The sequence below is a fragment of the Ambystoma mexicanum genome, chromosome 5q (genome assembly GCF_040938575.1).
Source record: "Ambystoma mexicanum isolate Mex_15411 chromosome 5q, UKY_AmexF1_1, whole genome shotgun sequence".
Lineage (NCBI taxonomy): Eukaryota > Metazoa > Chordata > Amphibia > Caudata > Ambystomatidae > Ambystoma > Ambystoma mexicanum.
Genome location: NC_090933.1, coordinates 182,818,102 through 182,836,291, shown reverse-complemented (window position 1 = coordinate 182,836,291; position 18,190 = coordinate 182,818,102). Strand labels below are relative to the sequence as shown.

General features: G+C 42.9%; 1 protein-coding gene across 1 annotated transcript in view; it reads left to right on the top strand.

The window, feature by feature from the left end:
• Positions 1-18,190, top strand: part of LOC138497322 (glyoxylate/hydroxypyruvate reductase B-like) — a 742,375-nt gene that overhangs the window by 527,761 nt on the left and 196,424 nt on the right. The gene's annotated exons all lie outside the window — the stretch shown is intronic.

Below are 18,190 nucleotides of genomic sequence, written 5' to 3'. Positions count from 1 at the left end.
GACAAGGGTGGCTCTAATATCCCATGCATAACTCAACCTGACGGTGCAGTGGCCAATATGGTTAGTGATGTAAATGCGTTTTTTAATGATTTTTATAAGGCATTATACACCCCGAAAAGCATTTCCACAACACTAGAAATAGACGAATATCTTACAAAAAATCCCATGACACTTATCGGCCGATACGCAGGATATGTTGGACAAGCTGATTAATCTGGCTGAAGTTAAGAAAGCTATCTGAGACCTCCCAAAAGGGAAGGCTCCAGGATCGGACGGACTAGGAGCAGAATTTTACGAAGAGTTTGTAGGTGAGCTCTCTCCCCGGCTGCTCTAGTGCTGGTCTGAGGCCTTAGAAGTGGGGATTTTGGCAATTTTGCCAGAATCTATGTGTCAAGCACTAATTATTTTTATTCTCAAATCTGGCAAACATCCAGACAATTGTGGGTCGTACCGGCCGTTATCTTTAATAAACACTGATGCAAAACATTTTGCGAAGATCTTGGCATCACGATTGAACCCACTAATGCCATATATGGTTCACAAGATCAGGCAGGGTTTATATTGGAGAGATCGACGGCGTCCAATGTACAGGGAATGTATAATATAATTGCTCAGATACCACAGGATAGTCATGGGGTTGCAGTTTGGCTTGATATGCTGAAGGCGTTTGACACTGTGTATTGGCCTTTTCTATTTAGGACGTTGAATAACTATGGGTTTGGACCAGATTTGTTAAGAGGGTAACAGTTTTGTATACACAGCCCTATGCTAGAGTGTATGTGAACGGTGTGCTCTCGCCCGTATTAGTTTTGGAGGGCAGCACTGGACAGGGTTACCCATTGTCAGCCCTGTTGTTTGCCCTAGTAATAGAACCACTGACAGATCTTGCGCCGGAATTAATATTGCAGGACAGGTGGTGCCTATCACGTTACATGCAGTTGATATAATATTGTATATACGGGACCCGGAACAGCATCTCAGAGAATTCTAACTGTGGTACGCGATTTCGGAAGATACTCTGGCTTGCGTTTAAATAGTGGTAAGTCAGAGGTTTTTCTGTTAACAACCTTTACATGCGAACCACGTAATATCTTTGGTCTGCAATGGTCGCCTTCGAGTATTAGACATCTTGGAATCAAGATTACGCATTCTCCAGCTCTTACCAAATTGCTTTATTACGACACTTTAGTGACCAAAATTAGCACTAAGCTGGAAATGTAGAACCGCCTTCCTATTTCGTTGATGGGGTGGGTTGCACTAATAAAAATGACCATCCTACCTAAGTTTCTCTATTTGTTTTGTAATATACCTCTATGGCCTGGTAGATTGTTTTTGAACAAAATAGCTAAGATATGTTCATCATTTGTTTGGAAAGGACAAGTTTGAGTAAAATGGCAACGTCTCACACTGGTATATGAGTTTTGGGGGCTTTCAGCCCCGACTTTGAAATATTTTATTTAACAGCGCAGGCGCATTACGCAACATATTGGTTGGACAGCGGCCCAAAGTCATCACATATGAGGCTGAAGACACAGGAGGCTCTCCCGGATCTACTGATACATTTGATAATAGGAAATGCATATCATCGCACTCACCAGTTGGATCCGGCGAAAGCCAAACACGAGGCTTGGACTAAGTTAACTAGAAGCCCCAAGAACAGTGTTATATAACAAAGCTATACCAATTTGGGCCATGCCCTTTCTGAATCCAAAACAGGGTAAATGATTGGCAGTGCACTGGCGGGATGCTGACATCCAAAATCTGGGTGGCCTGTTTCATGAGGGGCGTCTTTGTCACATGGGACATGATTAAGGTACGCATAAGCGATACGTCGCTTCGTAGACTCCATTATTACCGGATTCGTACAGCCATGTCTTTAGTGTGGCCTATGTTTCCATTAGAACGTACATCACACCCATGTCTTAGCTACCTATTGTCATTGGATATGGGGGAAAAGAACTATATTGTCATTATATAAACTTGAACAGATGACTTGTAACATGCAAACAGTGGATACAAGGGGTAAATGGGAAAGGGATCTTGGCGTCACCATCGTAGACACACACTGGATGCAGATATGCAGGCTAACGAGGCAAGTATCATTGAATTCTAGAGATATGTTTATCTGATTCAAGATCCTCAAATGGAGATGTCCCAGATGTAATGGTTCGGAAGCTGGTATATTACACATGTGGTCGTGTCAGGCACTGTCGGTCTAATGGGATACAATATGTAATAGGATTGACGAGATTGTAGGCCAGCCCTCATCATGGAAACCCTTGGATTGCTTACTGGGATATGTTAAGAAGCTGAATCCAATGAAGCGCAAATTTGTCAGCCTGGGACTTATATTGGCAAAAAGAGCAATCCTTATGCGCTGGACATGGAAGGAAGCTGCCACGTATGATAACTGGATTCACAACATGCTATGAACTAATGATATGGAAAAGATATATGTCAGCCTTCATGCTCCTGTGAGTCGACCTCGAGACGTTTGGGTCGATTTTCAGCTGTATTTGGAACGTAAACGTGTTGACAATAGAGATAGTTGAGTAATCATTGTGGATGTGTTTTATGTATCATGGAATACCTGTATAGGCATATTATTAGTGTTTGACAATGCTCTGCTTTACTGTAACCCTGTGCAAAGAAAATACAACTCAAAAAAACAAAAGATGCAATTGTGATGTGTTACTTTGCTCTTCTCCTTGCTGCTGCATTCGAGGAATACACATTATTATCTACTAGTGTATGTAGCCTATTGGATTTCTATAGGTTTTATCCTACCTAACACTTTTAAATAGTGCTGTTTGCTGACAACACAAATATTTGATTGTCTACCTACTCACTTGTAGGAACTAATTTCTACAGCACTATGTGCATTTGATTCACAGTTGCACTGTACTTCCATTGTGCCAGGATCGAATTGGCCAAACCAAGACCCATGTCCATGCATCCTCTATATCCAAGTATATAGAGCCCTATTAATGGGTTTTAGGAGTACATGGGAAGCTTTTTTTCTCCCCTTGCCTAGAGAGATAGCAAGTCCTAAAAACGATATTGTCTATAATGGCAGTTCAATGTATGCACTTGGTGAATGCATGCTTGTTCTTATGTGTATGCATTGAACACCAGCTGAATTTTGATTTCCCCTTAAGGAAAAAATGCAAATTTAAAACAGAGGATGCCACAGTCTAGACCCTTGCACAATGGATGATGGTCCCACTTTGTAGTACCCCATTTTCAAGGTCTACATACATGTTTGAGAATGAATGTGCATGCAATGAGAAGCATATTTGTGTATGCTGCATTTCTGCCACTCCAAATTCAGCTTCACACGCAACTCTGTGTGACACAAGCAGAATACACATTGTCTATGTGTTATCAGAAAATGATTGGGTATATATGTGAGGGTAATGGTAACATTGTATTCTTGTATAATATTAACATATCTTCTTGAAAGGAGATGTGAATCAATGTTACTCCCCTTGTTTCTTGTTTGCAGGAAGACTGATTCAAAAATGAAAAAATGATATTGCCGCCATATGGCTCTAAGCACTATGTTGTGAAAACATGATTATGTAGAGAGGCAGATGTACACGTCATCTATACAGCCAGCCCCCTCACCTCCATCATATTGGAAGAACAGCAAGAGACCACTGTGCATGACACCTGTTATCATCCCAATACCACATCAAAGGTATAAGAGACGTTATGCGCTCAGACAACTGTACCAAATGTATCCTCGAACTGATGCAGTAGACATGGGTTTGCAGACACCACTGGATATGGACGAACTATATGCAAAGTTGGACTGAGAAGAAGTGACGTCACAAAGAAAGAAGAGATCTGAAGAAAGATGTCTGAAGAATGAAGATGTAACTGAAGCAAGGAAGAAAACATTCATGCGAATATGAAGAAACCATATACACATAGAAGATAAGTGACAAGAGCACACTGTGAGCGAAGCAAAGCACACGAGGAAACAACATTTCGAGACGGCAGCTGAAGAAGAAAGGAAAGACGGCAAAACAGAAGGCGGTCGCAAACAGGGCAGTTCCCTTTTCGACAAGGAACTGTTACTTTCTTGAAACCTCGAGAATAGAAAGCGTAAGACCAGGAAACCAGGTTTAAGAATCTTGCATTGTGTGTCGAAGATACCCAGGTCTTCCTGCATCAATAATCAAGGCAGGGAGAATAACCAGCCGCCTGTCATGAGCGCTACTCCCGAGGAGCCAAGACTGGCCCAGCGTCCCCGGAAGCAGGCTCATCATCCACACCCCCGGTTCCAGCAGACCCCTACAGGGGCCCTTTGGACCATGTCCTGGCGCCTCTGGCGCCAGGCTCATAAGGAACCACAGTCCCGGTGCCATGGGCGCCGGGCTCATATTCTTAAAGTGTGCAGTAGTGATTGGGTGGACTTACCTGTGGCAGACCATGCTGCATACTCACCTAGAACAATCCAAGCTGGGTGAAGTCCCAGCCACTGGCTGGGAGGGAACAATCCTCTGTTACAGGCACTCTTTTCTTACCTGGGTGGGGCTGATGCTAATCCTCTGACACTGGAACTCTTTTCTTACCTGGGTGAGGCTGGAGGAAGAATACGCACCAAAGCACTTCTCCACTATTTAAACCACGCCCGATAGAATTCACGTGCTTTGCGTTATTCTGCAACAGCAGCAGGACGCTCACCGAGTCAGCTCCTGCATTCCAGGTCCAGACACACCCTCAGCTTCTCGAGCAGCAACCTGTGGATGAAGAAAAGGCACAGGCACATCTACTCACCAGAATTCAGCCACAAGAGTCCAGTCTCCGACAACCTGCAAATAAAGACATAAGGTTAGAAAACGGGCAACACGCTCGCAGCTGCGCTCGCTTACATTATCCATCCGTGATCACACCGGAGTTCACCGCGGCCTTCACTTCGGCAGCATCCCAGTACCTGGAAGACAAAAGAAATTGTTAGTGGTGTCCGAGCCGAAGGGTTCGCAACTCAGTTATACTTACGCGCTTCTTCACGCGCAGCAGCGGCAGCATCGCCCTCAGCATTTCGGCATCTGAAAGAAAGGAAAAGACATTATTAGAGGTGCCCATTTTGAAGTGGCCACAATTCAGTAATACTTACGCGCTTCTTCACGCGCAGCAGCGGCAGCATCGCCCTCAGCATTTCGGCACCTGAAAGGAAGGAAAAGACATTATCAGAGGCGCCCATTTGGAAACGGCCACAATTCAGTTATACTTACGTGCCACCGCACGTGCAACAGCGGCGGCATCGCCCACAGCATCTCGGCACCTGAAAGACAGAAAAGGAAATTATAAAAGGGTGCTCCTTCAGAAGCGGCCTCAGATCTTCTATACTCACGAGCCTCTTCTTGCACAGCAGTGGTGGTGTTGCCAACAGCTCCTTGGCACCTGAAGGACTATTACAGGCCACAAAAGGACACTGAGCCTAAACACTGAAATCATCCAGTGACGTAACTGGATTCCACGTGCCCCTGCACCAGAAGCAGGATGGAGAGCTCGGCTTTACTAAACCAAAGGTGAGAGTTCGTGGAGACCAGTCGAGAACCAAGAAGTGGGAAAAGCAGAAGATTGGTGGGAGAACTTATCCAACCAGCTTGTAATTACCCTTTTTTCTTCCACCTGCAGAAAACTCACCTTACAAGCCAGACAGTCAATATTCGGAGGTCCTGCCCAGAGCGTCTTCCGAGTTCTACGCCTCATCATAGTCATAGAAGCAACTGTAGCAGTCCAGTTTGGGTCAGCGCCTCCGTGGGAATCAGGTGAGCGTTACACCGCCGCGGTACTGCCCTTGGGTCCAAGAACAAAGCAGCATCAGTGAAATCCCCACCGCCACTGAGTTGGGGAAACAGAAACAATACCAGTCTGTGTTGAAGCCAAGGTTGCAAGCAGCAACATTGTATGGCGAGCGCTGGAACAAACATTGTTAAAACGCGTATGATAAGAGACGCAAGTAAAGTTGAACTGCTGATGAGTGACTGTACAAGATATAATACCTTTGACAGAGTGGTCTGGCACTGCGTGGGGGCTTAATGGAAGGTCTCTGTAAGGTATACAGCTGAGAAGTGGCAAAGTGAAAGTTAGAAAAAGGTTAGTGAGAAGAGAACTAATAATTGTGAATCCAAGTGGTCCTGCGATAGGTCAAGTAAACTCCTGAGCACAGTCTAAAGTCTTCGATTTTGAGAAAGTTAGATAAAGAAGATTTCGTCCGAGCCTGGCGGATGGGAGACCATTTGAAGGTTTTTTGTTAAGGTGGGTCTGAGCCTGGTAGAGGGGGGCCCAGGTGAACAGTGAATCACCTGAAAAGTTGTATATGGGAAGTATTTGGTCCTAGCCCGGCGGAGCGAGATCAGTTGAAGATTTTGTATCAAAGTGGGTCTGAGCCCGGCAGAGGGGGACCCAGGTCGAGCAGTAAATCACCCGAGAAGTTGTATGTGAAATACTAAGAAGAAAGTAACTTTAACAGTTGTCATTTTGCATCAGGCTCTCTGAAATAAGAGACTTTGAATGGAAAAGAGAGTTTAGCACAGAAGGCCCTGATGACGTTTTGAACTGCATCCTTGTGCTAGAGAAGCCAGAGAGTGTACTAAGCTAGAGTGTGTCGCTTTGTCCTGTGCTGAAAACATGGGGAAGGGAAGCCAACGGCTTGAATATCCTGACATATCATTTCTTGAACACTTTTCTTTCACATAACATTGTTTCCCACACTGTTTGTATTTAGAAGTAAGGATTGGCAATAGGTTTATTTGTATAGGTCCTTTTATTTTGACAGACTTTACTAGGACTGCGTTATTATTATTTGATCTAACTTGCTCTGATCTTTAGATTTAGGATTAGATAGGTGTTTTTTAAATCTAATTTAAGTTCAATAAACACCCTTGAACTGTGATCACTTGTGTCTGTAGTACTGTTTGATACCATACCTTCCTTACAATACGCAGAAAGACAATGTAGAAGCTTGCTAAAGTAGGAAACATAATGCGAGCAAAGCAGCCATGCTGAGAAAATGGATGTCGGCATCATATAATAGTAAGCAAGAACTCTGGAGGAGAGAGACCAAGGCTGCAGAGCTGGCAGGCGCTGGAATACAGCTTTGTGCGAGAACAAAGGGTATTTGCTTGGATTAGAATCAAGATTGCCACAGCAAGAAGCAACTACAAGGTATCGAAAGGAGTCAAAGACGATGAGCCATGTACGTAAGCCATATTTCTCTTAGATTAAGTAAAGGAGTGAATAATTATAAGTGCCAAGTTATGAACAATCAAAGATGCAGAAAGTATATGAAAGACGTAGCAATCAAGTCTCTAGAGGCCAAGAGGAGTAACAGCACCCAATATAATTGAATCAAATACAGAATGGACAAAATAATGGTCTCCTCACATGTGGTTTAAGACCAGAAACCAAGGCCTATCCATAAAGCTCAAGACGTAGATAGCAATGTACCTTCACTCCCTTTAAAGTTCAGAGGAAGAGAACGTCCAGCAAGGTCAACAACAAAAAAGAAGCCTTGGCTTAGGGCCTAACTGACGAGAGATGGTATGCTAATTAGCTAAGAAAGACTGTTGTCTGGTGTTCCCTTGCACCTGGGTTTCGTTGCTCACGTGCTGTTAACGAGCCGAATGTCCAAGGTTGCAAGAGAGTGCCAACCAATTATGAGGGTCTAAATGATGTTGAACTATACACTGTTGCAGAAGCCTATCCACTACTGGTATTCTGCTATCATCTGTATTTTATGTAGTTAGAGTGTATTCAAGGCATTCAAGGTTTTTACTGTTTGCCATGTAGGATGACGTAGCTGGCGTACATTGAGGTATAAAGCTTTTGCGCAATGGAAATACAATGTGTGTGTGAGCTACAATCTGTTTGTTCGCCAGGTTTCCTACTTTATTGAACTGATAATAAAGTAGTATTTTGCCACATTCGTTGAGTCTGTCCGGTTATTTGGGCCTGAGATCATTTGTTTGGTAATCCCATTCAGCACTTGGAATGCTCCAGGTGCTATTGCACATTTTGGTAGGATGGTTTGGATCCAGACTATCTGATTTTTGATGACTTCTACCATTAGCCAGAAGATCGCAGAGTTTCCTGTGGAGAGCGGAGAAAACACACGTCTGAAACAAGACGGTCGGCAGGTGCTTCTTTGAAGAAATTGCTGTCGGGTCCCGCAGGCGCCCCACGGACTGAAGGTGAGCTGTTCGATTGGGGAAGGGTTGATACCGAAGAGCTCAAACTGAGCAACGTATGTAAGTAGAACATTGAAAGTGGCAAATAGGAGAGGGATTGTATTGTAAAGATACATAGTAAGGAAACGGGAACGGGATTTGTTTTAAGAGGAAGAGAGATTACCTCAGTTCCTTTTCTCATAGAAATAGAAGGTAACGCGTTACATGCCAAGTGGGATATTTATAGGGATTCCTGAGGCAAGGCCGATATGAAGAATGCGTTACACACTCTAAAATGGGGTCAAAAGGAGATGAGATACCTTTACTAAAGAAAATAAAAGAAAGACGATTGTAGAAATTGTTGTGCACATTTGCTTGTGGTTATGAATATGTCAGTGTTAAATGTTGATTTGTTAAACTAAAAACATAGAACAATAGTAATAATCTAGCTGGTAATCAGACCCTAAAAACTAGCGATTTACGTCAATCATAAGAGGGTAACAGTTGAGAAAAATATATGCAAAATAAAATTCTCAGGTTGTCAATAATAAAACAGCAGGACAGCGAGAATCGATAAAACTATAAACGAAGGCATAAAGAGACTATTATTGTATAGGCTTGTAAATTAGTTCAAGAATAGTTTTTGGGTAATGGGCAGCGATTGATGGTGCTTGCCCGAATTGATTGTTTTGATATAATTAATTAAAGTAATAGCATAATGAAAGGTTCGGTAAGTATTGACAGTTAAAAACGAATTGTCATCACGGAGGACACTCCTTTTTTACATTTGTGCAAAACATTACCAAGGTACACACCTAAGATCAGGAAATATCATGCTGCGTGGTTAAGAGGCACGGCTGACAAAATGTTCATGCCTTGGCTTCAAGAGGGTTCCCTATCAAGAACACTATTGCAACCCATGACAACATACTTACATCCTTCGGGCCGGGAAGATAGCTCAGGGGCAACGGGCTCGCGTTGGAAGCAAGACGCCGTGGAGCAACACAGGTTCGATCCCCGGGTCCGCGCTTAGAAACCTCTGGGTATTAAGCACGTTATAAATACCCAATTACAAATTATATACAGGAAAGAAGCTACAAAAAAGGTTAGCTATTCTAGAGCTATGGAAAATTTATTAGAGCGAGAGAGAATACCCACCCGAGAGGGAGTGGATGCTTAATCAGCATGAGGGAGAGGACAAAGCACCCTCGGCCCCTCTTTGTCCTTCTGAAGACAAGAGTACAGATGCTGAGAAACAGGGATTTTATCCTTTAAAGAAGTTAATAGCAGCACCAGGGTATAATAATCAGATATATGCAACCCCCCCGCTTATAGCAGTGAAGATAGTACTGAAGACAGCAAAACTACAGAACGCAAATATATGTCCATACGTAGTAAAAGTGAGGAGCGTAACGAGAGAAGGGATAGATTGATAGAAATAGAAACAGAGACCAAGAGACAAAAAGGAGAGAAAGGCAAATCCAGTGAAGTGAAAATTGTACAGAATGAGTGGACGGAAGGACAAATATGACTCAATTTTGGAGCATGATATATTCTGCAGTAATTTCGATTGCTGCATATAATGTCTGGAAAGAATTTTTAAAGAAAATGAATGAGAACAATTATTTATACGTGTTTATTAAATTATGTAACCTATTGTATTTTAGCAGGGTTTTTTGTATTGACAATGTGTTGACTTTTATTTTGCATTTTATACTTGTTTGATTGCGTCTAAGGCTTGTGCTTAGCCAAGTGTACACTTTAAATTTAAAAAAAGTAAAAAAAAATATTACTCAAGTTAAATGGGAAAGGGTACCGATGAAGTTAAAGAAATAGCGGAACGGGAAAGGAAGGAAAAAGAATGAGAAAGGGCATACAGAGATAAGACGGAAAAAGAGAGGATGCAAAAGGAAGAACAAAGAAGGTATGAAGAGCAGGAAAAAGAGAGAGAAAAGATGGGAAGAAAAGAAACATGAGAAAATACAAAAACAGATTGAAAGAAAGAAGGTTGCAAAGAAAGCAACAGGAAGAAGAGAAGAGGGAGATGAGAATACGGCAAGAGGAAGAACAAAAGGAAATGAGAAGAAGTAGAGAACAAAGGGAAGATGAAATAGATCACATTAACAGATGTGTAATACCAGTTGTGGAACGAGAACGATGGGAAGAAAAGAGGTTGTCACAACAGCCCTGTAAGGAGCTGCATGACATACACAGAGTACTGACATGGGTGGATCAACATGAGGCAGCAAGCATTGGGGAAAACGATTGGGAAATTATGTAGACAGATGATGGAAAAAGATGGTTACAAGACCAGAGGGAGTATCGAAGGATCGCCACCAAGACAAACAAGGGATAGATCAGATGCCGTAATAATGGACAAGCATAGAACACTGTCCCTAAGAAGACCAGGGGGGTCATTACGACCTTGGCGGTAAGGGGTTAATGGTGCCGGTAATGGTGCCGGTGCCGTTAACTCCTTACCGCCGCATTGCGAGGTCCTTTAACGGCTCCCGCTAAGGGCGGGTGGTTTTACCAGGCGCCCTTAGTGGGAGCCGCTGAAGGACCAGCATGCTAACAACATTCCCATTGAGCCATATGGGGGCTCGAATGGGAATGGGGATGGTTTCCCTGAATGGGGAAATACTGGGTCCTCCAAGGTTGGAATGGCTCGATAATTCCCCATTCAGGGAACCCGTACCCGGTGTGCGGTAAGGGGGTAGCCATGGCGCTAATAGCACCATGGCTACCTCCAACCTCATAATGACCCCCCAGATCTTGATGACAAAATGGAATAACAGCCATACCAGTTGGGGTATAATGATGTCTGACGTAAAAAGAGAAGAAAACGGGATAGCGCGAGGAGAGGACGCGTGTGGCTCTTCAATAGATCCAGATGTCGGAAAAGGGGTGAAGTGGTCAGATTTAGAAGAACCAGAAATAAAAACACCAGAACCTATATTCTCTCCTGAATGACCACAAGGACTATCGCATAGTGTAGGGGAAATGTCTCGAACCCCTTTTTGACAGCTCAAAGGCACAATAGGTCTCTCTCAGCCAGGCTCGGACTTGTGACTTGCAACCCCAATAGACCTTACTCATCCGGGCTCAGGCCTTGGTAGGGTTCACTTTAATGAGTAGTTCACTTATATAAAAGACTTTTGATTGTGCAAAGGATTTTTTTCAGACTATCGCATGATCATTTTTATTTTCTCGTATTGTATTTTCATTTGCAATGTCGCTATTCAAAAATCAAAGTTTTGCTGCTTTGTTTCTTTATAAGACAAATTTCACCAGAGACCTTTGATTGAGCACCCACGCAGTGCCGGACCACTCTGCAAACTCGTATCTTTTGTTTGTCTCATAAAATGGTTAACAAATTTATCAGCTTTCTGTATTTTACTTGTGTCTTTCATCAAAACGCATCAACGTTCGCTCTCTGAGGATACATTGTCACTGCTCCTACCCTTCTTTCAAACACAGACAGGCCTTGTACAGTTCCTCCTGACTCACATGCTGTGTTGAAGGTTCTGCATTCAGCTTTGATCAGGGAGTCAAGGGCGATACCACAGCAGCTGCGGTTCCTCCCTGACTCGGCCAGTCATGCAGCAGGGCCCCGGGTACCTCGGACACACAAAATTGGATTCTCTTGTTTCACTTCCTAGCTTTACACGTGCTGCTATCGAATCCTCAAGACAAGTGTCCTCTGAAACACTTGTGTGTGATTGCGATATAAATAAAACATCATATCATATCATGTAGCAATCACTGGTCGAAAAGCTCAAGGGCATCTCCCTTCTTTCTCTCTCTTCGCGACCTGTCTTCTTTTGCCATCAATTCATCTGTGGCCTGGAAGAAACTGCTCCTTCGTGTGCTCTGCCTCGCTCAAGTTGTGCTCTCGTGCTCCACCTTTTATCTGTCTGGGGAAGTTCAATGGGGAATCAGGTGCGAGTTGTTAACAGTGATTGCCTGACTCTGCCTGACCATGTTACTGGGACATGTCCGGTACATTGTTCGGGTACTAGTCTGTTTTCTCCCAGAAAGGGCTGTCTGTGTAGCAGTGTTCGTGAAGGGGTGGGGGTTACAGTCCCCAGATATCCTACCTGGTAGGATGGGTCCAAGGGATTATGGGGGTACCGCATCTCGCCATAAGGTGCCCTACTCCCTTAGGGCCCCTCACCGAGGTGATACTCCCGCACTGATCCACCCCCAGGAACTGGATCCAAAAGTGATGGGCGTGTACTGGCCACCTGGATGACAGATCCCTGGGGACTAGTCGGGGAGACACATTCTGGTTTCTCACAGTGGATATGATTGTAGAGCAAGATCCACACAATTCCTGTTATTAGAGAAAGGAGGAGGACGACCACAATATATACCGTGTCCGCAGAAGGATAAAGATAATTTGAAATGCAAATTACCGAGTTTGACCGCAGGAGCAGGTAAATTAATTTCTTAGTTAGAAAGAATGACAGTGTGAATGACATTAGAGATGGTTGACATAAAAGGCCTACTGGCAGCTATCCTAAGAGCTGATGACATTTGGAGACGAGCCGGGTATGCTAATGTGACAGAGCAAAACACGAGACATGATGCAGCACCATTTAATAATTGCAGAGCAGATGTTTGGAGGGCACTTAGGGTACAGTCTCCTGATACATCAGACACAGCGCGATTATGATAAGGCAAATGGGAGAGAATGAAGATCATGTTGCTTAAATTTAGGAGATTCAAGAATGTTGGCGTTTTGAGACAAGGGGACAGTGGGATAAGACAGTAGAATTATTTGATCACATTTTATGTCAGAGACTGCCAGAGCGAGTGCAAAGGCAGATGAAAAAACAAGTAGGGATGGAGGTGAAACCATGGCCAGAAATACAGCTGACTATCGTACATCATTGTTACAAGAGAAGAATAAGAGAAAAAGCCCAGAATTGGAAGCTTGACCAAGCAAAGTTAGTACAGAATTTATTTTAGAAATTTGCCATAGAAGGAGCAGTATTGACGAGCGGTGAATAAGTGGTTACACAAGAAGGGCAGCCTACACAGCCAATCAATGTAGGGTACCCAATACATCAGGGCAGGTACAATTCATGGCCTTGTGGTAGAGGGAATGGACCACAAGGACGAGGAGGCATTTTCAAAACCCTCAAGGGGAAGGAGGATTTAATGGAGGACAATAGCAAAAATGCCGGAATTGTGGGAGAATGGGACAAATGGCCACCCGCACATTTAGAAGTAGAGGGGCATGCAGCAGAACTGTCAAGCTCCAAGAATGGGATGGGCTATTTCCCACAGTATAGTATGGAACCAGCAGAGTATTATGCCCAAGATCCTATGCAATATCGGATGCATGTGCCGTAAATACAGCAGATGCAGCAGACTCTGCTGCAATCACAGTCGCCGTAAGGGCAACCACAGCAAGCACCTATGCAAACACAAGTACAGAAACAACAGTACACAACGACACAATAGGCAACAATGCCACAATGGAATACAAATACAGGAGCCCCACAAACACCTCCACCCAGGATAGGGAGTGCGACAGTGGTGGGAGGAGATCCTTTTATGAGTAAAGGGAGGAATTTATATCCACTATAGGAAAGCCGACAGACAGTGACACCAGACCCTTAAGAGGAACTGAGGGTCAAGGTAATTATAGGAGGCAAGAAATGTTTGTTTCTTGTAGACATGGGAGCGACTCGTTCCAGTGTTTGAAAAGGGAAGTATCCAATGTTTGGCATTGCCATGAACGTGCAGGGATTCTCTGGAGCTATGAGTTTATTTCCTTTTACTGACAAATAACCAATTTCAACAGGAGAACATAACGTTTCTATGCCACTATTTTATTCTCGACAGACACCAGTTAACATATTAGGACGTAACTTGATAGCAAAACGTAACATGACAATATCGTTTACTGGCAAAGGGATAATATGTTCCACTCCAGGAATATATTACATGAATGTAAGAGCGTTTATATTGCCATTTACAGGCCAAAATGCATTAAAAGGTGTCCCTTTAGACCCAGAAGTATGTTTGTATGGAGTAAATATTTTGTTGACATGGCTTCCTGGACTGAAAGGTACATTTCTGAGGATACCTGACAAATGTTTGTTTAGACCACAAATACCTATGGATGACGATGAAGGACAGGTTATTCCCATAGAACTAGAGGCAGCAGTAGTAAGAGGAGAAAGGGTGGTTGTTCATGGGACGGATGATGGACGAGCATGGAGAACAGTAATAGCTCTTGACGAAGTGTATAAACTAACAGACAAAGAGACGAGTATTCAGATGATGAACTAGTACTTTTTATAAGCCTTATCAGATAAAAGTTGAGAATAGATAAATATCACAGAGAATGGCATTGGAAAAAAGAAACCGACATTTTTCCAAGAAGGTTTAGGAAAGGTGCCAAGCATGTTATGGACCAACAGTCCATATGACGTGGGTCTATTGAGTGGAGCCGGAGCAGTCAAAATAAAGCTCAAACCAGAAGCAATTTTACCATGACCAAAACAGTACCCCAGATCCAGAGAAGCAGATGAAGGTATATTTGAAACCATTTCTGCTTTAGTACAGCAGGGAATATTCATACCATCAGATTCTCCATGTACCTCAGCTGTGTACCCAGTAAAGAAATCAACAGGAGTGGTCATGGAGATTTATTCAGGATCTACGCCCCCTAAACGATATTGACAAAGGCAGAGTTTCCTCTGGGTCAAAATCCAGCTATGATATTATGGAACATTCCAGCTACAGCCAAGTATTTTACACTATAGATTTAAAGGACGCTTTCTTTTCAATTCCCCTTCATGAGGACTCCCAAGATTTGACCTAATTTTCATATAGAAATCAGTGGTGGAAATGTACAAGATTACCACAGGGGTACTGTGAGTTCCCATCAATCTTTGATATGGTTCTTCAGATGGACTTAGATAACGTACAACTTGAGAACACCAAAATTCAGTATGTAGATGATATATTCATGTGCTGCAAGGCAGAAGAAAAATGCAGAGAAGATCAGCTTAAGGCAGTATTAGCAGAACAAGGATACAAGGTGGATACAGAGAAACTACAGTACTGTCAGGAAGAAGTCCTGTATGTAGGACAACTAATCTCTCAAGAGGGGAGAAAAGTGACACCTGAGAGAGCATAAGCAATCATAAAAACTCTAAGACCTAAGGCAATAAGGAAACAATTTCTAGGCCTATGGAATTATTGTGGGGCCTGGGTTTTTTATTCTAGCACATATATTAAACCACTTTTGAAAGGTCTTAAAGAAGCACAGATAGGTAAGGACGACATAACACGGACAGATGAGATGACAGAAGGATTTGAAGAGTTGAAAAAGGCAATTTATACTGCCCCTTTGATAGTGATTCCAGATTATAACAAGGGTTTTTTAATTTATTCTCACATTCAAATGGAGTGGTAATGACAGCAGTCCACGCGCAGAAAACAACATTAGGACATGGACATAAACCATTGGCTTATTGCAGTGGGATTCCAGACCCAGTAATGAAAGGGAATTACTCTTGCAAACATGCATTAGATGCTGCTGCAGTCACAATTGAAAAAGCTGCAAATATCACAACGGAGTGCTCAATGACGTTATTTGTCGAGCATTCCCTATTTTCCATTTTGGAGAAACCCAAGACTACGTTGACTACACCAAGAGCGTCAGGTTATAAGGTGATTATTTCGAACTCAACTATCAAAATTGTTAGATGTAGAGTAGTGAATCCAGGGACATTTATAGCAGAACCAGTAGGAAAGGAGGATTATGTACATGATTGCTCAACATATACTGAGTTCTATGACGATATTCTCACGTTGAAGCAAACGCTCTAGGAGGGTGAAATTCTATTCATTGATGGCTCTTCAAAAATGTACCAAACAGGAGAAAGGCATACAGGATCGGCAGTAGTGAAGTTAAAACAGAATGGTGAATTTGAAGTGGTGACAAGTGCAAGATTGCCTTCACATTGTTCAGCACAGGCAGCAAAATTAGTGGCTTTTTTTGCCGCACTTCAGAGATATGACGAGGAAGTGACGTTGTACTCTGACTACGCCTATGTGATGCCAACCGTGCATTCAGGGTTGTCACGCTGGGAAAGAAGGGGCTTCCCCCATACAGACGGCACACCAGTGCAGCATGCGCTTCTATTGGATAAGCTTATCACTGTGGTGAAATGCGCAGCCCATAGTAAGAGGGCAGGTATGATTTCTTGCGGTAAAGAAGCCGCAGATGTTGAAGCTAAAATAGCAGCACATTTTCAAAATATTTCTAAATTTGAAGTAGAAAGTGTTAAGCAAATGGCAGAACGTTGTATGATGATGAAAGGAGGCTTTAACATGTTATCTATTGTATAATTGAGCTGCAAGGTCGAGCCCCACAAGAAGAACATGATTTATGGAAGAGATGGGGGTGTTCTTTATCCCCTACAGAGGCTATATGGAGACAAGTTAGCACTGGAAAGCCAGTTATGCCACTAGCATTATAGAGAGTTGCGATGGATCAGCTTCACTATCCTGCTCATACAACTAGAGAGAATCTTGCTGCCACGATCAAAGAAATTTATTAGAACATGTTACACAGTTTATTTTGAACTTCAATGTTTGTCTGAAATTCACAGCAGGGCATACCTTGACAACAGTGAGAGGAGCAATACCCAAGCCTAATGGTCCTTTTCAGCATCTGCGTATAGATTATGTGGATATGTTGCAAACATGCAATGGCTATAGATATATGTTAGTAGTCGTTTCTAATGGATTGAGGCAGGTCCATGCACGTTCCCCGATGCCACATTTGTTGCCAAGTTTCTCGTACGTGAGGTGTTTCCTAAATGGAGTGTATGCAAAGTCCTGTGGTCTGATAATGGGCAGCATTTTTGTAAATTAGATGTTTGAACAGATCACTATTCTGTTAGGCATAAAACATACGTTTTCATATGCTTATCATTCACAGGCAAATGATATTCGTGAGTGATTAAGCAGACTCCTTAAAGAGAGGATAGCCAAGATCAAGATGACTTTGATGAAGGGATGGCTACATTGCCTGCCCCTTGCCTTATATGAACTGAGAAACCAGCCTGCCTCAGATCACCACCTAACTCGTCATGAGTTGATGCATGGGTGCTGCATGATAGTGCCTCTTGCTCCTCCCACTCGAATAGAAACTGATACCCTTAGTGTAGCGAAAACATTGGAGGATGAGATGCATGATTATTTGACAAATGTGACCGCCAGTGTTTCTTTTATTTCCCAACAGATCAAAAATCGGAGGGAAGGGTCAAAGAAAATTGAAGAAGACAGCCAAATGATCAATCCAATAGAACTGTCAAGGCCACCTAGCTTGTATCCAGGGGATCAAGTGCTTTTTAAGAGTTTTGTTCACATTTGGAATAAGCGCCTCTTTGAAGGACTATACCTAGTAGAGGGGGCCATCCCCACTGCTGTGAAAATCCAATGAAGACGAGCTTGGCTGCATCTGAATGACGCAAAGCCTTACAAAGGAGAGACCCTTACCCCTCTGGCACCCGCTGACAGTGAAGCAAAAGAAGAAGTTCCACGAATGGAGACCCGGTCGGCTGCCAATAGCCAACAAGACTCATTGAAATAAAGAAAATTCAAACTTCTGATTATTCCCAAGTTTAAAGGGAAACAAACAAACTTTGCAGTATCCATAGAATTATTCCTGATAGGTTAAAGAGACAATGTTTTAAAAACAGAAAAAGAAGAGCTGACAACACTTTGTTGCCTACAATGTCACACACATTCTTGTATGTTGTTTTCACTTATATACTTCGATCCTATCCAGCTTTAATGAGACGAAACGTCGATATTGCCACTTTTATTTTGAAATCCTAAAACAGCCCCCATTATTCAAGGATCATCATTGCAATATTATTACATTTTCTGTTATAAAAGAGTGTTATGATTATAAAGACTAACGGGAATTACACAGTGATAAACAAGAGTGAATTTTCCAGTTTGTAAAAGAC